A 23,532-nucleotide genomic window follows, 5' to 3' on the forward strand; every position below is an offset into this window, starting at 1 on the left:
ATGAGGCCGATCATGGAAAAGTATGAGGAGGAGACAAATACATGAGTAAAATTGTCTGTAAAATAAGTGTTTAATATTTTTCAAATTGTCTGTCACTAATCCACACATCACCTCAGTAGGCATTAACATGGTCACTCTGCATCAACCAGGCCTTGAACTCACAACTTCAAACTGTATCTCTAGATCACATGACTTGTTACAAACTTTCAAAAGCCTTTGTCCAGTGAGTAGTATAGCTCACTTAGATGCCCCAGAAAGAGGGGTTATATCCTTGCTGTGTGTCATTTCCTCCTGAAGAAGGGAGTAGTGTAACTAAACTTTAAAAAATAAACACAATTATAGCTGCTGCGCAGCGATGGGTCGGGTCCGGACTATTTTTGGCAAATTTAGGCAATTCTGAGCAACAAACGGGAGAACAGGAAGGCAAGACAGTTGACATTATAATGTTCATTTTGCACCAGTTGAGGCTGAAATCCACAATTTCTGGAACCAAAGACCATTGTCTATCACACTGAGCTAATTGGCAAGTGGCAACTCAACCGTGGCTTCACAAATTGAGTAAGCCATTCACTGTCGCGCAGGCAGATTTGAAACCACTGTCAAAAAAATCTGTTTTTGAGGTAAAATTCTGATATGTTTTTGTCAAACATCATCTACCATGACTCTTAAATTCTGTACATTTGTTTCACAAAGACTACCAGGTATTTTGATGTATTACCATTATCACCCTTGCTGGAGCTTGAACCCACATCGTCTGGCACCAAGAACCAGCTCCTAGCCAACTGAGCTAATTGTCTGGAAGTGCAATCAGCAAGGTATTATATCTCTCAACATGGGAATTGAACCTGTGACCTAAAAGCAGAAGTCACAGTTTGTATACAGACAGAGCTAAACACATGATCAGCTCCCTCTGTCTGACCACTGACATGAAGGAGCTGTCAACCTGGCTGTGTGAGTGAGTGTGGCGAGTCAGAGGAGTCCCTGATCTACACATTCTGCTGGATAGCTCAGTGGGTAATGGTACAGACTTTAGATTTGAAGGGGGGGGGGGGTTAAAATCCCAGTCACAGCTAATCTTTGCTTGGGTCAACAAGATTTGCTGATGAAGGACTTGCTTTCTTATAATTAATGGTTGTGAAAATAAATTGGTAACAGAACATTTCATTATAGGACTGCCATAATTTGTATGTCTGATCAGAAGGGGTAAGGTGATAGAGTAGTATTGTTGACCTGATGACTCAATGCAGCTAGCTGGTTAGCTCAGTCACTACTGCCAGTGACTTTCGACTGGGTGGCAGGTGTTCAAATCCCAAGATGGGCAATTATGTTACAGTTTGATCAACAGGATCTGGAGAAGAAGAAAAAACAAATAAACAAATAAAATGGATATGAAAAGTATTTGTATCAGTAGTCACAAGGAATTGTATTTAGCACCATTATTGGTAGGTGTTATCAGGAAGTATGTCCCTGGTGACACAGGATCCATGCTTTCAACAATCCCTGAAGAACTCTTTCTTCCAAAAACGGTTCTCTGGATCAAAATAGTTCTTACTGGAACCCTTAGTGTTACCAAGAACCCTTTTAAAACCCTTTATTCAGGAGAGGGGTTTTAAAGGGTCCTCTGGATGAAAATGGTTCTTACTGGAACCATTAGTGTTACCAAGAACCCTTGAAAAACCCTTTCTTCGGGAAAGGGTTTTTCAGAAGCAAATGGTTCCAGGTAGAACCTCAGCCCTTGTAGAAGAACCCTATTGGAACCCTTATTTCTAAGAGTGCGTTGCCGCTTCCGTTGCTTAGCAACAGTGTTGGGAGTAACGCGTTACAAAAGTAATGCATTACTGTAATGCATTACGTTTTGCTGTAACGCGGTAATGTAAGGCATTACAAAAGAAAAACTGGTAATATTTTACTCGGTACAAATCTCAGTAACGTGCGTTACAATGCATTTTAAACCCGAAATCAATTGACTCTACATTCGCGATCGCGAGATGGGCATACGCTCCACTTTTGGAAAAGTGTGAAAGCCGGTCCGTGTAACTCTACACTATGTTAATTAAGCGCTGTTGTTAGCAGGCTCCATGAGCTGGACACCGACTCACGGAGCGGCTCCCGGTCGGTCAGAGCGCAGCCGACCCGGCAGTCACACCGAGGATCAACAGCTGAGGGGCGGCGAGGAGGCGGAGGCTCCGATTCTCCCCGTCGGTTTTGAACCGCTTTTATGTCCGCGTCATAACGCTTTTGGTGCAAGTTTAAAACAGTAGGTTTACTTCAAAACGCGAGCATCAGACGCTGTCAGAGCGGTTATGAACAGTGTTTTAGAGCTCCCCCTAAATGTCTCAGGTAGGCTTTCAGGTAATTTCGCAGTATACAGCGCCTTCAGGGTCATTAAAAAAGACCTACGGCAGATCTGGAATGAAAAATGGCACTGTTATTTCATCCCCGAATCCCATTCATGAACACAATATCTAATATCAGTTAACGAGTCGTTTTCTGTTCCTCGTTTTCCGTTTTTAAAACGAATAACGGGATACGAGCCATTTTCCGGTTTTCGTTCTTTTATTTTGAAACGAAAAACATCACATCCTGCTGTGTAATTAGCTGCATCGAACACAAGAAGATCTATTCAGAACAAAAAATCCATATTTCCTTTTATTTTGGCGAAAAGTAATGCAAAAGTAATGTAAAAGTAGTGTAATGAGAATATTGTAATGTAACAAATTACTTTGAAATGACAGTAACAAGTAATAAATAATGCATTACGCTTTTGAAGTAACTTGCCCAACACTGCTTAGCAACCAGCATTGTATGAGTAAATGGAGCCAGAGATCATATTTTATTGTTTTGATTTTATATTATGATGGAGGATTCTTGGAAATGGCACAACCTTGTTGTTGTGACACATTCTTCATACACAGCCTTCATTTGGACCCAGCTATACACGGCAACCTGAACTCCACATTAACACTGTGAGATGGTCTATGTATCCTATAGTATTCTTGACAGCTTGTTTGATTAGAGGCCCAGTATTTCTCCATGGATTGAGAATTTGGATACCTTCACTCATATTGCTCTTAGACCTGCTTTATGGTTCAACAAAATCTCACTCTTTACAATATGGCAACTTTAAGCAGCTTTCAAGTATTAGGAATGACGTTTTATATCAATTTAGTTCAGTTTCTGACTTTACAGGATTAAAAATAAAGGAGTTGCCCTCGATACATTATTGTACATCCTAAATCATCCTGAATGATGTTTTCTGTCATTCCATGAATAACGGAGCTGGATGGATGAATGCAGCGTTCAGCAGGGGCAAGGACTGCTGAGCCACGTCATTAACATTATACAAACGTGAGGGCTCTGTGTGCTCGTCCTCACAGTGGTTTTCTTCCCGATGAGTATTTTTCCTTGCATCCCCATCCCGGCTCATTACAATCAGCTTGTTTCTCGTGGATGACTTGCTGTGCTGTCTGATTCGAGTTCAGGCAGCGCACCAAAAGCAGGCTGCATTCCAGCATGGCGTGTCCTGGACTCCCATTTCTCAATAATTTATCCAGACAGCTAGAATGATTATTCTATGAATATGCACTAAAACCCCTTTCTTGTGCTTTCTCTCTAAGTTTGTGCATGTCAGTGTGTGCTCAAGTGTGTGTGTGTGTGTGTGTGTCTATGCAGCTCTTTTCTGCCTGAAACAAAGGAGGTGTCAGGGTGAATTAGGCCCCCTACGACTGAACGCCCAGAGAGCTTAGAGATGCACCACAGGTTCTGCTGAGTCGCACATGAGCCGCAGTGTCTGCCCCCCCCCCCCCCCCCCCCAATCCCCCCTTTGCCCCCCGCACTCACCCCCTCTCCACTCCTGAGTTGCTCTAACAAGGTTGTTGGAAGAGGATAAGGCGTGTTAAATGAATAATTTACACAGAAGAGCAAACCTTATTTATTTAATACAGCTGGATCTGAGTGAGTGGGCAGCCGGCGTCCCCGACTGCCGGGCTAAACGAGCGTTGGCTGGCTGAATGGAGGGCCGAAGCGACAGCGTTTAGAGCCAGCACGGGGCGACATGAGAGACGTTGTATGCAGCGCCAGCGCTCTGTGCGAGTCACGTCGTCACACCATGTTGCTCTGTAGACATTGGTGCAGACAGATCACATTAGGGACCCGTCACTTTATCTTTAAATGCTTCCAGGAGTTTCTGGAATACTGCTCCACCCCCATGAATGCACCACAGGCATGACAACAGTAACAACACTCTTTTTGGTGCTAGATTATGGAGCTGCAAAATGCTCAATTTCTGGAGAAAAAAAAATCAATTAACTAAAATCATATCATTAACTTTATTCATACACAAGTTGAATTTAATAATAGTGACCAAAATGTAGCTTCATATTAAAGGGAAACGCCAGTCTATATATAAAAACAAGAACTGAACATTCACTGGGAAAACCGAAATTCTGAAATAAAAATATTTTGAAATGAAGATGTCTATAATTAAATCAAGATGTTATGCCATTTCATAGTAATTAGTAAAGAACTTTATTTGTGATAATGTTTTGAGTTGTATTGTTTGTTTCATTATTTATTCAACACTTTGGGGCTCCATAGTATTTGTATAGCAAACATTTCCCTTGTGATTGTTCTGTTTTCTCTCTCTATTTGGTTCCACTTTATCTGAAAGGTTACTGTTTGATGTCCCTACAGGGGGAGTGTGCAGAGGAGGGGCAGGACCACAGCCGGGGCACCACCCAGAAAGAGGCGCAGCGAGGGAGCAGCTGAGGAGGGAGGGTCATCCAATCGGTAAAGACTTTTCTGGTTGACATCAGTTCCCTTCAGATCCAGTACGGTAGACATTTGTGTGGCAGTGGAAGTCACCGAGTGGTGGAATGAATGAGAAGATGAGTGAAATAGACACCAGACCGATAGTATGGAAAACAGAGAAAATCTGATATCATGTATCATCCGATAGCAGTTATCATGTAATAAAGGTAATGTTGATGTAGTGTTATTTTCGTTAAACACTTTACTGGACTGATCAGAATTATACGGTTCTTTATTGAAATGGAAATGCTTAAAGTGTACAATGTAAACATTGGAGGAAAAAAAATCCTACAGTACAGTCAGTACTAGAATTAAGTGAATTTAGTCCAGGCCCATTCTCCTCAAAGTGTTTGATTATATCAGTCAGGGTGTCTTTGCCAATTCTGAAAAGGAAAACAAAGAAGTTTTACATCATGTGTCATGCTAACAGGCACTGTCTAAGTAGCTAGTGCTAATGATTTAGCAACTGGCCTATTGTCCTCAGGTAGGCTAGTTGCTAAACTATTAGCATCACAGTCAATTCAAGCAATGCCAACAGGCCCCTTGGCACCTTACTGTTAAATCAGATGCCCACATTACGAGCCAAAAACCTCCCATTACAACTTAGTTTCGATGTGCATATAATTTTAAAACGACAGTACTGAGCTAGCTTAGCTAGCTAAGCAAAGTAGATAACTTGGATGTTAACAGAAACTCACCCCATAAGAAACTGAAAAGTATTCCTGCAGACTTCGTTGGCTCTGATGAAATAAGAGGTCTGGGCGGACTTTCTTTTCGCCTGCGGCTTTTTGGTGGATGTAGTCATCTCCGATGTAACTACTGTACGTCCGTTTGCTCTCTTTCGGCAGCTAAAGAAAGTTTGTCGCTACATGAATGTCTTCCAAGGAGAGAGTTCTCCTTTCTTCTTCTGTAGCATTTGCAGTCAAAGTTACGGATTTCCTCCATTTCGCTGTCTTTATCCCGTTGAAATGTAACCGTAGATATAGCGTCTGATATCTTCCGCACCAGCTCCTCCGCTGCTAGGGACTGGGGCGCTGTATAATTAACTGTATGTTTCGCTTCTAACATGCAGCTGATTGGCCAAAGAAAATAACAGCGCGTGAATGGCCAACGGTAATCAGTATGGAAATGAACTGCATCGCTGTACACGCCCCAGCAAAGACAGAGACAACTGCAGATTTTTTCCGAAACTACAAATACAAAATGTATACTTTTAAGGCAACCAATACTGTTATCTGAAACATGGAGTGGCTTCTTCATGATCTCAACTTGCATATTCTGCAAAAAAACGAAAATCGCTAATTAAAAAAAAAAAAAAAAAAAAGCTTATTTTGTCGTTTACGCAAATTCGTCCCACCCGACTTGTTGCTGGTTTTGCCGTGGTGGGTCACATATATTAGTCTATATGTATGTATGTGTGTGTACACTCCCTTTTTGTGGTTTTTAAAGACATGAAGATGATGAAGATAATAATTGGAGGCAGGATATTTTATACTTTAACAATAAACTTTATTGTCCAAAATAACATCAATGCACTAAAAAATCATTAGAATAAAATGGCAAGTAAACTTTGCCACTCCAACGGGGGAGGTTCATGCAGAAAACACATTGATTCCACACTGAAAAGATCTTGAAAAATAAATAGCAATAAGCCAAATTTACCTGCAAAGAATGTTTTTCTTAATTGTTTGTCCGTCTTTTAAAAATAATTAGTACAGAAAATGAACAAAAAAGTACCAAAAAAAAATTCATAAATTTGAGCTGGAACCAAAATTGGCCAGCATCCTCACCGATATATATCTGTGATATGTCTGTCTTGATCAATAATGAACAATCAGACCACTTTTTCTAGGACATAAAACTGCTTCTGTCAGGTCTGCATTAAAAACCCTAAAACCCTCTCTCTGACATCTGGGTTCATCCTCATCCTCCTCTTCATCCTCCTCCTCTTCATCCTCCTCTTCATCTTCCTCCTTTTCATCCTCCTCCTGTAGACAGAGGCAGCCCCACTCAGCAGGAGAGGCACATCGCCTGTATGTGTGTGTGTGTGTGTGTGTGTCCCAGGAGAATGAAATCCCACAGCTCACACTGACCTCATTATAAAAATAGCTCATCTATCCAGCCATCACATTTCCCTCTATTTCCCCTCTCCTCGACAATCTCTTAGATATATATCCCGATCCACTCTCCCTTCCCCTCTGTCTCTCCATCAGTGTTTGTGCTGGATTGGACGTGAGATTAAAAGCTTATGCAAGTCCCTGTAACGGCAAGGTTCCCGACTGCACCTGTCATCACCAATCCGCCCATAATCTTGGATCAGAAGATGTCTTGTAATCGGGAAACATCCCTGAGTAACATTAAAGGTGTTACTCAGTGTGTTAACTGTGTTTTTTTGCTCAGGTAGTTCCGCCACTTCTCCCTGGGCTTCTTCTTCTCTCTTGTACCCCCACCCCCCCTCCCCCCATTAGTGTGAACAGCGCTCCCGTCTGGTTAATTTAACAGCAGCATCAGTGATCATTACAGTCCAAGGCTTTGATCCTGCCAGACAGCGTTTCCTACGGTGTTAATAACCCAACAAAGACACCTTAGCAGATGCTCAATTTATGGACTCAAGACAAAGACGGAGACATGGCGACATGAAGGAGCTACCGACTCTTCAGGAATGAGAATATCTTTGACATATTTGAAAATAAAACTCTCCTTGGAAGACTTTGTTAAAAGGAAAAACGGGCAATTGGGATTACATGCTGTATTTCAGTAAATCCCTGTTTTACATTCACAGTTGAACACAAAGTCACCCCTGTTGATACAAGCGCAGCACTGTTGGCCATTGAGCAACTCCACTGGAGTAGCTCGGGGCACTGAGGATCTGCAGGAAATATAAAAAGAAGACAAATGATTATAAATAGCAATAAGCGTTCCACTGAGTTTAAAGTGTGCAACCACAGTGATGAAGAGAGCTGCAATACCAAGCAATGTCATTGAGTCTTCAGACCTTTTAGACCAGAATTACTGGATATCCTGTCTGAGTGTTATTCAAGTCAAGGTTCAAGTTATATGAGCCCAAGTCCTGGCAAAGGAAGTCTTTGAAGGCCACTTCAAGTCAAGTCAGAAGAAGCAAAGTGCAGTTCAGCTCGCAGTCTTTCAGGTCTCTGAATGCAGAACCTTCCAATGAGTCCGCCGTGCAACAGCGTATAAACATGTCTACACGCTCGCCCCTTCAATGAACATCTGAAGGGTCCTACTTTGTAAAACGCAATGGAAATACAAGGAGGAGCATGAAAACCAAACCCTCACTAGGCTCCGGTAGGGTTGCACATCTCTCTGTGATAAACGGTTCGATATGCATCTAGATACACAGGTTACGATTCGATTCAAACACTATATCCTTTTATTACAGACCGATTTTATTTGAATCGATTCCATACAGTGTAAGAACGATACAATTCGATTCTACGGTTAATATTTGTTGTAGATATTTTATAAAATAAAGAAGCCGATTCTATGAAAGTGACAATACAATAGTTTCTTTTCAAATATGTAAAATACCACATATCCCCAAGCATTGGGATATGGCACTGGCAAAAAAAAAAAAAGAACAGAACAACAAAATCACATGTCAATGTATTTATTTTTAGACATGGACCAAAGAAAGTCTGGCTGAATCGTTGGCTGGCGGTCACAGGACAGTGTCGTGGACGCTACCCGTGCTGCGGCCGCCTCTTGTGGCGCAAGTTGAGACACAAGCGATTGGCATTCAAAGCCATCCGTCTCTCACGTGCGGTCGTGGAGTGCCTGCAGTCACACAGCAGCGTCGCAGCCGCCTACCTGTGCTGCGCCCGCCTCTCCACCTCCACCTCCTCCATGTTCCGTGTTGTCCCTTGTTTATAACTCATACAAGCTAGCCAGCTACGGCGTTTCGCGGGCAGCTTCAGCTCTCACGTTGTTTTAGAGACGCTGGTCTAATGCCGCCAACCGCTTCAAAGTCTCGCGATACCCGATCCATGACTCTATAACCGATTCATCTAGGAATTCATTGATAATTCGTATCGATTGAGGAGGCTGCTACCGATGCAGCCGTATCTCTCACTTGTTGAACCGAATATCCGGTCGCATCGGTTTATCGTTTACAACCCTAGGCTCCGGTTAAGGGAAGTCCTGGTGCTACACATTTAGTTGTTGCAGTGAAACTACGAGTTTCAAATCCACAAATTTGTCAATTCAGTCTGACTTGAGTTCAGGGTGCCTTCACAATGTCCCTGCTTAAGGGACCCTGAACCCTCATGAACATCACCATCCACTGGTTGAGTGTGAGAGGCTGCATAAACACGACAGCACTTGACATGTGATGTTGATGACACAAACACATCATATCTAAAAATGTGTTTTTTATAGATTTTACTGGCTGGTTCGGATGACTTCTAGGCTGTTCTCTTACCAGAGGTAATAATCATTATGGAATAATCGCCTTCAATCATGGAAATCTATTTCAATGGTTGATGAATAAACGAGGTGTGTAATACTACCATAATGCTACCATTCCTCTGATTTCACTGTTTTATGACCATCTTAAATCCTTAGGGCCCTAGTTTCGTAGACCGGGAGCAGTCGGGGCGCAGCGCACCTGCGCCACGCCAACGGGGTGTGTCCGCCTGGACTTTGCAAGTTTCGTGTACCACGCCAGCACTCCTCCCGTCACTCCCACCCGCGCAAGTGGGAAAGAGGGAGGAGAAGAAGGCGTGAGTGGGAGACGAGGAGGAGACAAGGCGTGGACTGGGATTAACACAGCCGATTCAGATCTTCACCAATCAAATGAGCTCTTCTCCTCACCTTTAATGCGCCAGGCGAGGTTCAGTGCAAGTTTCGTCACTTGACAACCCAATGACAGAAGCAGCGCCGACTCCCACCACGCACATCACGTGCTGTGCGTGCATATAGTCATAATAATTATAATGCCGATATTATATCACTATAGAAATTGTAGGCACATTTTAGACATGTCTATCACAAAACAGAGTCAGTCAGTAGACATAATAGTGGCGAGAACCCGGTGCCTTCACAAGCCTGCCGGCCATTCATCATCATCATCACCGTCTTCATCATCTGCGCTCCACAGCTGCACCGGATGCAGCCCCAACTCCGATTCCAGCTCGCGGGAAAGTTGTGCGTTTCTGGTGTTTCAGATGTGTTAATTCAGTCAGGCTGAGTTTCCGTTACGCGTGCCATCCGCCTTTGATCTGATGTCAGATGTGACGGGACAATCTATATAGATATAAATTCACGTGTTGATTCAATTAGTTGCATTAAATAGTGTTTGTTGTGATTATTTATTGCATGTAAATGTGCCTGGAACTGTGGAAACCTTCCTGTGAGGTCTTGGTGACGTGTGCACACTGCGCGCCGGTGAGCCAAACTGCCACTCCGCCAGCTGTGCCAAGAGTAGACCAGGTTGGAGCTGGCAGGCTTTTGGCGCAGTCTCGGCGAGACTTTTTGCCACGAAACTTCCGCTGCACCAAGCTGAATCTGTGACGCCTCCCCCTGCTGCGCCGCCACACCCATCTTGGCGCAGGCGATCCACCAAACTGCCAAACTGACCGTGCGCAAGGCTGCGCTGATCGAAACTTGCATTGCGCCAGCTCCGCCACCCTGCGCCGCCCTGCGCTGCACCACGAAACTAGGGCCCTTAATGACAATCTTCCTGTGCAGATGTTAAATACCAGGCTCAACACCCTGCTCCATCCCATTTGTTTCCTTTGTTTTACCCCGTTTAACATTACAACACTATGATTTGTGGGTCAAAAAAGAGATCTCCAGCCCTCGATGATTTGAAGTGGGGCAGCCCGAAAGCATCGAAAACTTTGCTGGAACGCACCTCATAGTTTGGGCCCAAGTGTGCAGTCTGCAGTTCTGTTGCAATCTCACATATACTGTAGCTACTTTAGATGATATTTCCATAAAAGGAATACCATTTATAGATTAATAGATCAATAACTTCCCCATGTTACCTCACAGACATCTTAGTTTTCCGTCCACGGGAACCAGAACGGTCCCCCCCCCCCCATGAAGTAACTTTATACTTCTAGTCCACAAGGGTTTCCAAATGGTCATGTTGGGGTTGAATTATTCCTTGAGGACAGAAGTCTGAGTATGTGTGCTGCCTCGCTGATGAAATTCTAGTGTTGAGTTACAACCAAGTGTAAGCCTACTTGTTTGTGTTCGCCTCTCCTTTGTAACGTTACCTTCTCACCTGCATATCCAGCAGCTTATTCCCCCACAAAGGCCACCGTATGTTAACGAAGGAAAGCTGCCTCCCATTGACCTGCTTTAGAAGCCGGGCTCACCTCAACAGGAGAAGAACCGCTGGGATCATCTGCATATTCTTTTGATCTGGCAACCGGGTCTCTTGGAGTAGCCGTCATTAAGGAAGTTTGCCGTTCCCTCTTCCTCTAATCGTGGCTGATGCTCCACTACATGCCCCCTCCTTGCTAGTGCCCTTCACTCCATCACAGCCCCTTCAAAGTCCTCCACCCTGCTACCGCCCTTCGCTTCAAAGCCCCCATAAGTTGGGTTGAAAGCCAAAACCCAGGCTTGTGTGTCCTTCACCATGGAGCTGATGTGTTTGTGTCTGTGTTGCGTTGCCCTTGGGGTGGGTTACCTCCACCCCCGCCCCCCTCCATCTCATCTCCTCTCCTCCCCACCTTGCTGTTTATCTGTCTCTGGGCTTGTCACGTCCCTGAACCTGCTCTAATTAGCATCCCACACAACAGTGTTTATTTACTCAGGTAGAGAGAGAGAGAGAGAGAGAGAGAGAGGGAGGGAGAGAGAGAGAGTTCAGGGAATCAAAGAGCTATGAGACTCGCTCATGGCGGATGCAGGGTGGTAATGATAGTTAGAAAGATGCGATGCAGAAAGTCAAGAAAGTGAGAGACGGAGAACTTTCCCGCCTCTCCACGCCTCCTCTCCTCTCTGTATCTCAGATGAAACGCTGGAGAAAGGCAGAGTGCCTAAAATTAGCAAGCTGGCAGCTTCCTTCATTCCCTCCTTCCCATTAAAGTTCTCCCATTGCGTTGGGTGATCATTAAGGTGGGAAACAGGAAAGCAGGTGTTATCTTAGAGTCGAAGCATCACTTTTCATTGGCCGATAAGAACAAAAATGATTTTGCAATCCTCTGGAGAGCACTGTGTCTGAACAGGTGGGCCTGTGTCTGAGAGCATTACAGCGAGGACTGTCCATCGTAGCTATGGAGGAGGTTAATACTTGATGGAGGAAGGGAGAGGACAGGAGGACGGAGCAGGAGACACGTGGGCAGCTCCTCTCTGGTGTGCAGTGTTCCACCTGTTGTGTTGTGGTTATGCTACCTGATACAGAGATGTCTTAAAATATACACTCAAGATCTGGTACCATTTCAGGAGACAGTTTAAATGTACTTCTGCTTCAACTTCAGCTCCCTCACTAAAGAATCACCTTTTCAAACCCGCATTCACAGACTCCACCTTCTCTGTATGGCACGGTAAAGGCCTGACATACAAGACCTGTATAGAGATGGTATGTTCCGTAGCTTTACAGACCTGTCATGTGTATATCACCTCCCCCCTCTCATTTATTTCGCTATTTTCAAATCAGACACTGTGTCAAATTGCTATTTCCAACCTTCCCCTCCTCACCTATGATTCAGTTGTGGGAAGAGTTTCTCAGTTCCAACCCCTTTGGAAAATCTCTCATTTCTAAAATGTATTACAAACTCCTGTCCTATGACAGTTCACCAACTACCAAGGTCAAGGCGGCCTGGGAACGGGAACTGGGGCTGAACTTGTAGGATATCTGGTGGGAGAAGGCTCTTGACAAAATTCACAACAGCTCAACTTGCGCTCCTCTGACACTTGTACAGTTCAAGGTCATTTTGTTCGAGTTCATTTTTCCAAAGCTCGACTGTCACAAATTTATCCCAGTGTCATCGATAGTTGTGACAAATGTCATTATTCATCATGTAACTTAACCCATATGTTTTATTCTTGCCTTTTATTATCTGGCCTTTGGCAAAACTACTTTAATACAATGTCAAAAATACTTTTGATGAGGATAAATGTTTTTCCTCATATTGCTATATTTGGGATTCCTGAAAATTATAAACGATATACTTCCAAACACCTAGACGTTTTAGCCTTCACCTCTTTACTGGCAAGACGGCATCTTCTCCTTAACTGGAAGTCCACGGAAATCCCTCCAGCTCTCGATGGCTCAGGGATGTCATTTCTTCCCTCAAGTTAGAGAAGATTAAATATTCACTGCTGGTAACACAGACAACAAGTGGCAATCCTTCTTAACATTCTTCAACTCTCTTTCTTCTCTGCCTCCTGACTGATAGGCCCCACACCACCCACCACCCATTTTCTCTCTCTTCTTTGTTACAATAATTTTTATAGTTTGGTTATTTCTTCCTCTAACATCTTAAAAAGAAAAGTCAGAAGGTATGTCATTTGTTTTGACTTACTGTCAAGTTGTCATCTCTTTGTATCCACTGTACCATACTCAATAAAAATATTGAAAAAAAAGGACCTAATAGCTTGTTCTCCTTCCTCCTGTTCCTTTAGTGTGTTCATAGTTATGTGTTCATGTAAAAGGTCCCCAGAGGTTCAAAGCCTAAAGTCCAAAGAGAGTTCCTCTCCCCCACAGAAACACTGATTCAAACACCTCAATAGAAATCTTTCCTTTTCTTCAGTGAAGTGGTGATGTCACCAAGTATCTGTCCAGCTGCTAGTTAGTCCCGCCCTCAAACAAAGCTAGTAAGAGTGGAGCTGAGTGTGGAGTCTCCATGTTGAGAAGACGCTGTTTTCTGCTTTGAAAACGTAAATGTCCTTTTGCATGGACCCAAAAAGGAAGAGTTCAAGAACGAGGTCCACTTCCTCGGCCCTGGCACAGTTGGTAGAGGTGTGCTTCGGCACGGTTGCTCATGAAGCCCTCAGAAGCATGCGGCCGCTGAGTTTCAACACAACTTTTATCTTTTGAATCAGTATTTGCTGCTGAATCAGTTTGTCATCCTAGATCTATCTTTCAAACACATCGTCTACTTTTCCCTTTTCCAATTATATTTCTTCTGGGAGTGCAGTTAGTGAGTGTGGACACTGTAGTTACTCTGACAGCTTGACAGAGTAGCAGTGGAGGGAGGGCCTTAGCAGAGGGTCAGTTATGACTTTCCACAGACGTAGTGCATGGTTTTTTAGATTTGAAACATTGTAGTCTACATTCTGACCAAGCTGCAAGTGTCTCCTTTTTAAGGATGTGTTGCTGGTCATTTCTATTTGATATTCTCTTGTCCAGCTAGAATGGGAACATAGTCTCCCATAGCCAGGGTTACTCAAAGTGCCACCGAATATGGCAAATACCGTCTTCCTAACCTTACCTGTCAGCAGATGTCAGAGCGTAGCCAGATTAAAGGGACTTCTGGATAGCTTTCTTAAGAGAACAAATAAGGTTACACTCAGTCAGCACCTGACATCGAAGGTCATGCCCGACCAGTCAGGAGCAGCAAAACAACCAAAACTAGGGCTTTACAGCGAAGTTAGCTAATGTAGAGGTGGTACCAAGCAAATTAGCAAGACACTTTGAAACAAAGGGATACAAAACATTCAATCTTTTAAGAGACTGAAATCATTAATGAGTGTGACAGAGTGTGCATGTATGCTTTTTACTGTGCTTGTGTGACAAAACAAGGCTAGTTTTTTAGTGGCTGAGCTTGTTGCAAAAGCTAAAAATCCACATCCAATTGTGGAATTGCTCATATTACCAGCGTGCAAGAAGAAGTAATGCTAGGGCTGGATGCTGTCTGACAGCACCATCAAACAGGGCATTCATAACATGTTGGGTGACGTGGAATCTGTCCTCAGGGAAAAACTGACTGAGGGACAAATTTGTGCTCCAAATTTAGGGAACTTTTGTATAGGGGTACCATGAGCCCCAAAGGTTTAGGGTGGTGCTTCTCATAGGGTGACCAATTTTTAGAAATCGGGTCATTTTTCCATCTCTAATGCTGCGTTATGTCAAGATATGTTTAGCCACCATTTCAAACTAAAGACAATGTTTACTGTTTAGTACTAGTACACCAGGACAAAGTGGAGGAGTTTCCTGTCCCACCCTACATCCCACATCCCCCTTTTCATGTGTGTTATCTACTTCTGTGGCAATCTTACCAGTGTATTGCCATTTCCTGCCTCATTGCTGTTGGTCACTAAGAAAAATGGACTCGCAGCAAATTTCTGACACCAGTGACACATTTCTGAAACAAAACCTTGGGCCCTGCCACTGCTTTTTATAAGACTTGAATTCAGCAGAGCAGCATTTAAAATCACCGTTTGTTACATGCTGTCATACTGACTGATGGGAAAGTAAAATATTCTGGACCGGTCCCTTCTGTGTGATGCTTTTATTGTGGAAAATTGGAGCTTTTAGTTATTTTTAGTATGTTTTTCTTTCTTGCACATTCCCATGCAGCATCAGTTGTCGCCTCCCTCTCCTGACATTCCTCATTCCTCTCGTCTTTTATTCAATTTTCCCTCCGTTCCTTTTCTCCACCAGTCTTTAGTGCTGTTTGACCTATTCAGAAGGGTCCAAATGTCAGGGCAGAGGGAAAGGTCAGGTAAAGGTTTAGTGTTGAGCACGGCTAACACAGTGCTGGCTGCCTGAGGGGGGAGCACATTAACACTTCAGACCTTGAACACGCCGTCTACACACTCGGACACACTGCTGTCACCCCGACTCCACACCGATGCCACTCAGCTCTGAGCCGACAGCCATGTCATCTGTGTGTGTGTGTGTGTGGAGGGTTATGCTCATTTGGATCATCTGTGTGCATGGATGATTGAGGATGTTACAGTTTCCCAGAAGATGACACATGGCCTTGTAGGACATGGGGTCAAAGGTCATTGGTTGTCAGGGGTTTACAGCATCCTGCCTTCAAAGGACAGCTCATGTTTTTATTCTTTACTGAGGGTCCAGCTTGTCTGTAGTGACCGCTGATTCTGAAATCCTTAAACGGGGAGGGATTTTCTTTTATTTTGCAGATTGTTTAGATGCAAAAGAAATCGTTTTAATTTTAAGATAATGAAAGCAAAAGAGCCCCGGTCTCACTTGAACGTATTGGAATGGCAGGTTATCGGGACTTCTCATTGATTCATCTCCATCCACATGCAGGGCAGAGCAGCGGGATCCTAATTGTAATGGATTTCTCAGATGCATTGATTTGCTCAGGTGACAGTGGATGACATACGACTGTGTGTGTGTGTGTGTGTGTGTGTGCATGTGCGCGCCCACTCCTTGGCCTTCTCATTCTGCAGAGCTCTGGGATGAAACAAGGACCTCTGCAAACACTGATTTCATTTTCCCCATGACCGCCTTAGCTCCCCTGCACACTAGTGTACACACACACACACACACACACACACACACACACACACACACACACACACACACAGTACACTTTAGGCTGGGGAACAAAGATGAGCAGTTAGCATGAATGCAGGAAGAAGCAATGGAGCACAGATAACACTGAAGTTCACTCAGGAGGAAAAAACAAATGGAATGATATCATTTCCTTTCAGATTGCAAGACTCGCAGAATGTCCCTCTTGTGTTTCAGAATGACCTGACAAAGGGGAGAGAACACTGTTTCACAATTTTTGTGACGTCTCTCAGGTTCAGTAATCCCTCATGCTGTGTTGGTGTCGGTGTGTGTGTTCAGAGGGAGAGAGAGAGAGAGAGGGATGAGGTTGGTGAAAGATGGCCGCTGGACATGGCTTCTCACAGCCGGCTGGCCCCGACCCCCCGTGATCTGCCCTCTTATCTAGCCCAGATCCTGGCCTTTCATCTGGGCGAAAACCTGGGGGAGCTTGGCCTCTGCTGGGTTTTTTTGGCCCACCCTCCCTCCCACACACATGCACACACACACACACACACACACACACACACGCTTCATTCCAGACCCCCTCCTTCTCGACTCTCTATCTTCGGGTCCCAGATGAGCGTTCCTCTCACCTACGAGGGAGATAACAAACCTCACACTGCTCTGCTCCCTGCTCTGCTTTCCTCAAAACACTTCACATTTCAGTCTTTTAAAACTCGCCCCAACAGAAACGACTTCCCCTTCCCTATTGTGGGTGCAAAATGCAGGCCTCTGCAGTTTGAACAGTAGTTGGCCAAGAGTGAGACAAAACCGAATCAGAGAATGCATCAGGGATGTTACAAAAACGCAGTTCACAGAGCTGTGCTTTCACCTCTCGCCGAATAGCGTTACTGGCTAACAATGGGCAGGTTGTTTTGGCTGGTCAGCCCGTCGGTCTTGGCTGGACCACCTCTACATGTGACCTAGGTTCGGGTTTGAGGGTGTGAAGTGAAGTGTGTGTGTGTGTGTGTTTCATTCCATTCCAGGTGGATGGCTAGTCCGTCCCCTCACTGCCCTCCTGTTAAACCCTGACCCGTTTCCAGCATAAACAGCAGATCCTCACCTCTCACCCCTCTGGCTTTACCTGATAATCTGTCTCTGTGGATCACCCCCTGCCCTGTTTTTCTTCTCTTCCTCCCTCAGACTCTCACATTCTCTCCAGAAACCAGGTTTTTGCGTCACACCAGCCCTGACCTTTGAGCCCAGTCAGATTAGAGTGGATGGCGTTTCAAATCCAGCAGCAGATTGAGTAGCATCTGTGACCACACAAGTTTGCAGTGGAGGGCATTTTATTTTTTTTAAATTTGATTGCATATATATATAAAATATACATATAAAGTATATAATCCTATACCAGACGTCAAGGCTAAGAAGCACTTTATTTTTACATATTTATTTATTTCATTCTACAATACATTTGAATGTGTCTGAATGTAAGAAAACAAATCATAGCCTATGAGCAAAATAAAGAAATAATTTTTGAATTCGTGAATAGCAATTATTTTCTCCTTGCACACAAAATGTGTACCGAACCGAAACCGTAACCCAAGAACCGAGGTATGTATTGAACCGTGGACTAACTGTATTGTTGCAACCCAAATATACACATATGTAAATATTATACACAGTCACACTTAAAATACAGAAAATACAAATATAAAGGAGGGGGGGGGGGGGGGGGGGGGGGGGGTCAGTTACAAAAGAATGAAGATGACATTTCTTTCTAGAATTAAAGTTTCAACGGCCACTGTCACTTGGTTAATCCGGAAATATAATATCACACGAGTCCACATTTGCTGTTCCAGTCTCTGCAACCATTGGAGGTTTTGCATTCTTCCAATTCACAGTCATCATTTTATTGACAATCAATAAAAGTATCCTCAGGATGGACCTCTAACCCTTGGATTATTTGTGGAGGGCATTTTCACACACTGAAACAATGCCATCGTTAATGGGCTAGTGTCCTCAGGGCCATGTTGGCAATGTAATGTAGTTGAATTGCAGTGGCTAAATACCCAGAGTTCTGTGCTATGGCACTTTTAATTAAGTGAGGTGCACCTTGTTTTCTTACCTTATCCTGGAGATACTGTATGTACTGTATGACACTGACGTGAGATGGTGAGACACGACTTCTCCTCTGGCCTAACACTGTGGGGACATCCACTTCAGTTTCAATCATTTCATTCTTCTTTTGGGGCCAAATCATATTGAAATTTAAACACTACATTTGGTGAATTCTCACACTAGTGGATTTGAGTCCGGTATGGTTCATGCACATGCACGATTAGGCAATGTGGACATGAAGTAGGCTTTAATCGATAGACCGTCCCTCTCATTATCTCTCAGTGTTCTACTCAGATCTCCCCCCGCTATCGAGCCGATTTATGACTGAAAATACTGTTGATGGCTGTGTAGGACACAGCAGGGTTCTGGGTCGGGCTCGGGCTTCAGGCTCGTGGTGTGAGCGGGACCGGATTTCCATTTCTAATAAAAATGCCACTCGGCTCCACTCGCTCACATGTTCTGATGCAGGCCGAGTGCTTACTAGATATCTGTGCAGGCGCGACAGTCATGTTCTCTGTGTTGTTCTCTCTTGTGATGACTTTGAGACGGTGCTTGTTGAAAACTACATAAAGCCATGCGTGTGTCGTATTATGAGATGAAGTACATACAACATCGGGCCGAGGCTTGTCTTCTTTGATTTGAACACGTCTTGATATAAATCCAGCTTCTGTTTTGTCTCTGCCTTGGACCACGGTGCCTCTGCTGTTCTCCCAGCTGAGTCTCCATCCTCGCAATAAGAAGGTTTAGGTGTGGCTCTTAAGTTCATGTAGCTCTCTTTCATCCAGATATCTGCATCTCGCTGTACATGAGAACCATCTCAGAGAATGGGCTGATGATGAGCGGCAGATCATCACTGCTCCGTCACTCAGTGAATAAAGAGAAAGAGAGTAGTTAACATGCTGACTGCACCAGGATAGCTCACTTGGTAGAGAAGGCGCCACATGTACCTACTTTGCTGCATGTCATCCCCTTTCCAGTCTTTCGCACTCATCTCTATCAGATAAAGGCCAAGTTGCTATGGAAAAGTGGAACGGCAGGAGCTGCTTGTGATATTTGGATACTATCTGTTCCTTTCCCAAAGTTGTCCAGCGGTGGTGGACTTGAAATTCCTTCAACCACTTCATGAAGACGTTGGTGTTGTGCGTGTGCCTGTGTGTGTGGTGTGTGCGCGTGTGTGTATGTACGTGTGTACGTGCTTGTGCGTGTGTGTGTGTGTGTGTGTGTGTGTGTGTGTGTGTGTGTGTGTGTGTGTGTGTGTGTGTGTGTGTGTGTGTGTGTGTGTGTGTGTGTGTGTGTGTGTGTGTGTGTGTGTGTGTGTGTGTATGGCGTCAGAATCGTTTCATATTACTTGCGCAACTATCAACTGAACGCGTCACACCCGCGTGCTTTGACGCCTGTGCAGCACACAGCGCCTGACGTGTAATGTAGTTTCCTCATTGACTTATAATGGTCACGCGTGAACGTGCGCGTGAACTGCTGCTGCACGCCTGTGATCACATTACGCGGAGTAACTACGCGTAACATTCATGCGTTTTTTAGCGAACGCACGCATTAACGCTCGCATGAAGATAATTGAACATTTTTGTCAGGCGCTCACATGTACGCGGAAACGACGTGCGCAGACTCTGTCACGCGTAACAAGAAGCTGCGTACATATGAAGCAGCGTGCGCACGTCTGTCTGTCACAGTTTGACAAATGTTGTTACGCGTTCACACGCACGTGCGGTCGCCGATTCTGATGCTGCGCGGCCGGAAGTTGATCTGCTGTGCGCACCTACTCCGCGTAACATGAGCGTGTAATGTAGTTGCCTCCCCTGGTTGACTGAAATGAACAGGCCAACTACATTACGCGCACGCTGCTTCATATGTACGCAGCTTCTTGTTACGCGTGACATACAACCTGCGCACGACAACGCACGCACGCACGCACGCACGCACGCATAACAAAGTAACCATGCGTTCACACACACGCTGCTGCGCGTCTTTCTAAGTGTTTTGACATCGATTTACCTTCATAGTGTGTGTGTGTGTGTGTGTGTGTGTGTGTGTGTGCGCGTGTGTATGTACGTGTGTACGTGCTTGTGCGTGTGTGTGTTACCAGTAGCTTCAGGGCGTCTAGAAATCATTGCAAAGCTGTACCTACTATGAAAATAACAGCTGCTGTAGGATCAGTTACAGATGCAGTTGGTCTTGGAGCTTTTTCTTCCCATTGGCTCTAGGAACGGCAATGCCAGTTGTTCCTCCATTTTACCAGTGCAGACTGAAATATAGCAACAGCTATTGTGTGGATTGGCACCAAATGTCCTCCTGATCCCCGGACTTTTCCTCCAGAGCCACCAGCAGATCAGATTACACTTATCCAGATATATATACTGTATGATGGATTGGCAGATGCAACAGGCATTCATTGATCCCAAGCTCACACCATCTGACGATTGGAGTTGGTTCATCCTGGACAGGGAAAGGACTTAAACAACTCATCTCTAATTTCCACACAAAAGTGCAGTACAGTGTTTTCAATCTCTACAGGACGAACATGGTCTCTTCTAGAGCTGATCAGATGTGTGGACCCACAGGGTCTGAGTGTATACTGTAAGTCCATCTCTAGATTGTATTCTGCTGTACTCTTTCATGCCAAAATAAAATATCATGTACATTGAAGACATGTGGTGGTGGGAGTTCTTTAAATAACTCCATCCATTGGCAGGAACACTGGAAAAATGTTAAGAACCCACACCATTAACAACATAAGAGCAAATGTGGCTCCCTGGAGGAAAATCATTTCCACATAATCTGGGACTGTCCCAAATGGATTTTAGATTGGAATGGCATTCACAAAACATTAAGCAACGGTATTCAAGACTCAATTATCTCTGAATGTGGAGACTTTTTTTTGGGCTTCGTTTTGTTTTTCAAACCCAGGAGGGACAAAAAGCTGCTGCAGGACTTTTTGGTGGCAAGTAAAAAAAAATCCATCACTAGAAAGTGGCTAAATCTAGTACTACAGACGTTGGGTGATTGGTATAGTCTAATTTGGAACTATTTCAAATTGAATAATTGAATTATTCTTTGTGGATCCTAAAAGACAAATGACATCTAATTTGCAATATATTGATTGAATTTCTAACCCTAATGGCAGCAGACTGTATCACTCGGCTGATGTTTAATGCTCCTTTCCTCTTCTTGATGGGAGAACTTGAAATGTAAGCTGCATATATGGCAATATGTACTCCTGGAAGTGAAGTTAGAGTAATGGAAGTTTTCCTAAGGTCGGCCTTATGGCCCCCAAGTACTGCAGCTTTGAAATACCTCTCATGGGTTATAGGACATTTGGTTCCACTTTTCATCTCATATCATCATCAAGTCAAAACTGGTTTATGTCCAAATACCTGAAAGCTCAGCTATAATTTGTGTTTAGTGCTTATTAGCAAACGTAAATGTTAAAATAAGATGGTGAACATGGTAAACATAATCTGTAAGCGTCTAATATTTGTGTCTATTACTTCCGTTGTTACTTCCTCCTGCCACACACTCGTCACTGTGGCATCTGTCTGTCTGTGCTCATCTGTGTGCAGAAGCTTGTCGACACAGCAGCACAATAACAGTACATTCTAGAAACAGTCTGTGGACCTGATCAGATTGGATGTTGGATCACTGGTCTGGACAAATGTGCTTAGTAAAGAGAAAATTGTGGTGAAAAATGCCTCATCTCTTACCTTCTTCTGATGATGGCAATTACTTTTTTAAACTTTTAACACAGTACACCATATTAGGCGTGGGACGATGTGAAGATGTCATGTCATAATTATCCTGCCAAAATAATTGCGATTTAGACCGATCTTTTTTTTATTGAACATCCTTTTTGGTGAAAGAAAATTCAGATGATCATAAATCATAACATCTCCCTGCATAAATGAAGTATAGATACATTTAAAAAATGTATCAGGCACTATTTTTCACTTCTCTCCCATGATACTGAGCTAGTATCTTTTTCAAGTCCCTTGTGATGATATTTATGATTATGCCGATTTGGGAAATTCACCATGATCAACTTATTATGAGTGTTTTGTGTTTTTAAATTGCGACACGGGGGGAAATCGTATATTGTTCCATCCCGACCCAATCTCCCCCTACACTGCCCGTGCTGCGCCAGTCCTATTTTATATTTGCAGGTTTAAAGAGACAGAGGGATGTATTAAAATCTGATCTTGCTGTTGTGTGGAGTTACTTGGTGTCAGGTGACGTCTGCTGAATCATCTGTGACTGCAGGATTACAGGCTGCGTCTCCAGCTGTTGATACACACCTTTTGTTCCCCCTCATGTCCAACTGTAAACTTTCACACGGTAGAACTGGCCGCCAAGCATTGCCTCTACCTCAATTTCCCACTTTTCTCTAGCCACACAAAATGCCCAGAGGAACACACATCCCACAGTTTTATTCCACTCGGTGTTCAGCCAAAGTCACAGTCAAACTGGAGTCAACCATCCACACAGAGTAGGAATATCTCCAGTTTTATGGAGTCGTAATGCGGTAGGGGTACTGTATAAATAATCTCTCTGCACAGAAACACTTCCAGCTGTTAAACAATATGCCCTTTGCAGTTTTTTCTTTACTTCTCCCTCTTTCTAATGTATATAGACTCTCGACCAGACTGCTTTGAAAATGAATACAGAGGGTGTTTTTTTCATTCTGTTGTTAAATATTTGACTTTTGTGTCATCTCCGTATTGTTGTACTTGATGCAGATTATTATTACAGAGTGGTGTGCCCGTATCAAACGCTGCTATTGAAAGTCAGGTCATGATGTGAAATTCAAACCCCAGTCTGTTTACAATTAGGCCCTTTGAAGCATTCCTCTGTAATCTCTCCCTCCGTTGATATAAAGATTCAGTATTGGTATGAATGAAGGTAATTTTGCCTTTGTTTTCAAAGCCATACCTGTGGCTTTTGATTGATGGATGGAAACTGTACGGTAGATTTATATAATATATACTTGTTTAAAACCTCACGCTGAGGTCATAGTTTCCCCATAGTCTTCAGCTGTATTTTGGATCAGCACAGTCAGAATCCACTGAGTGGAAAAGCCTCATCCTTGTTGGATAACCATGATTGGTTATTTGTGAACAAGGAATGATAAAGTAAATCCAGGGCTTTTTTCAGGGTCATCCTCCATGCCTTGGGCCAGGTTGCAGTGCTGGTCAGTAGAGGGGGAGATGAGAGTGGAG

At 43.9% G+C, this 23,532-nt stretch overlaps 1 protein-coding gene across 3 annotated transcripts in view; it reads left to right on the top strand.

The window, feature by feature from the left end:
- The window catches only part of znf438 (zinc finger protein 438), a 72,769-nt gene that overhangs the window by 39,501 nt on the left and 9,736 nt on the right, over positions 1–23,532 (top strand). For all 3 annotated transcript variants that reach the window (XM_084033810.1, XM_084033809.1, XM_084033811.1), the window contains one exon: positions 4,693–4,788. The gene's annotated coding sequence lies outside the window, so the exon portion shown is untranslated. The remainder of the gene's footprint in view (positions 1–4,692; positions 4,789–23,532) is intronic.

The sequence above is a fragment of the Eutrigla gurnardus genome, assembly GCF_963514095.1.
Source record: "Eutrigla gurnardus genome assembly, chromosome: 18".
NCBI classification, from domain to species: Eukaryota; Metazoa; Chordata; class Actinopteri; order Perciformes; family Triglidae; genus Eutrigla; species Eutrigla gurnardus.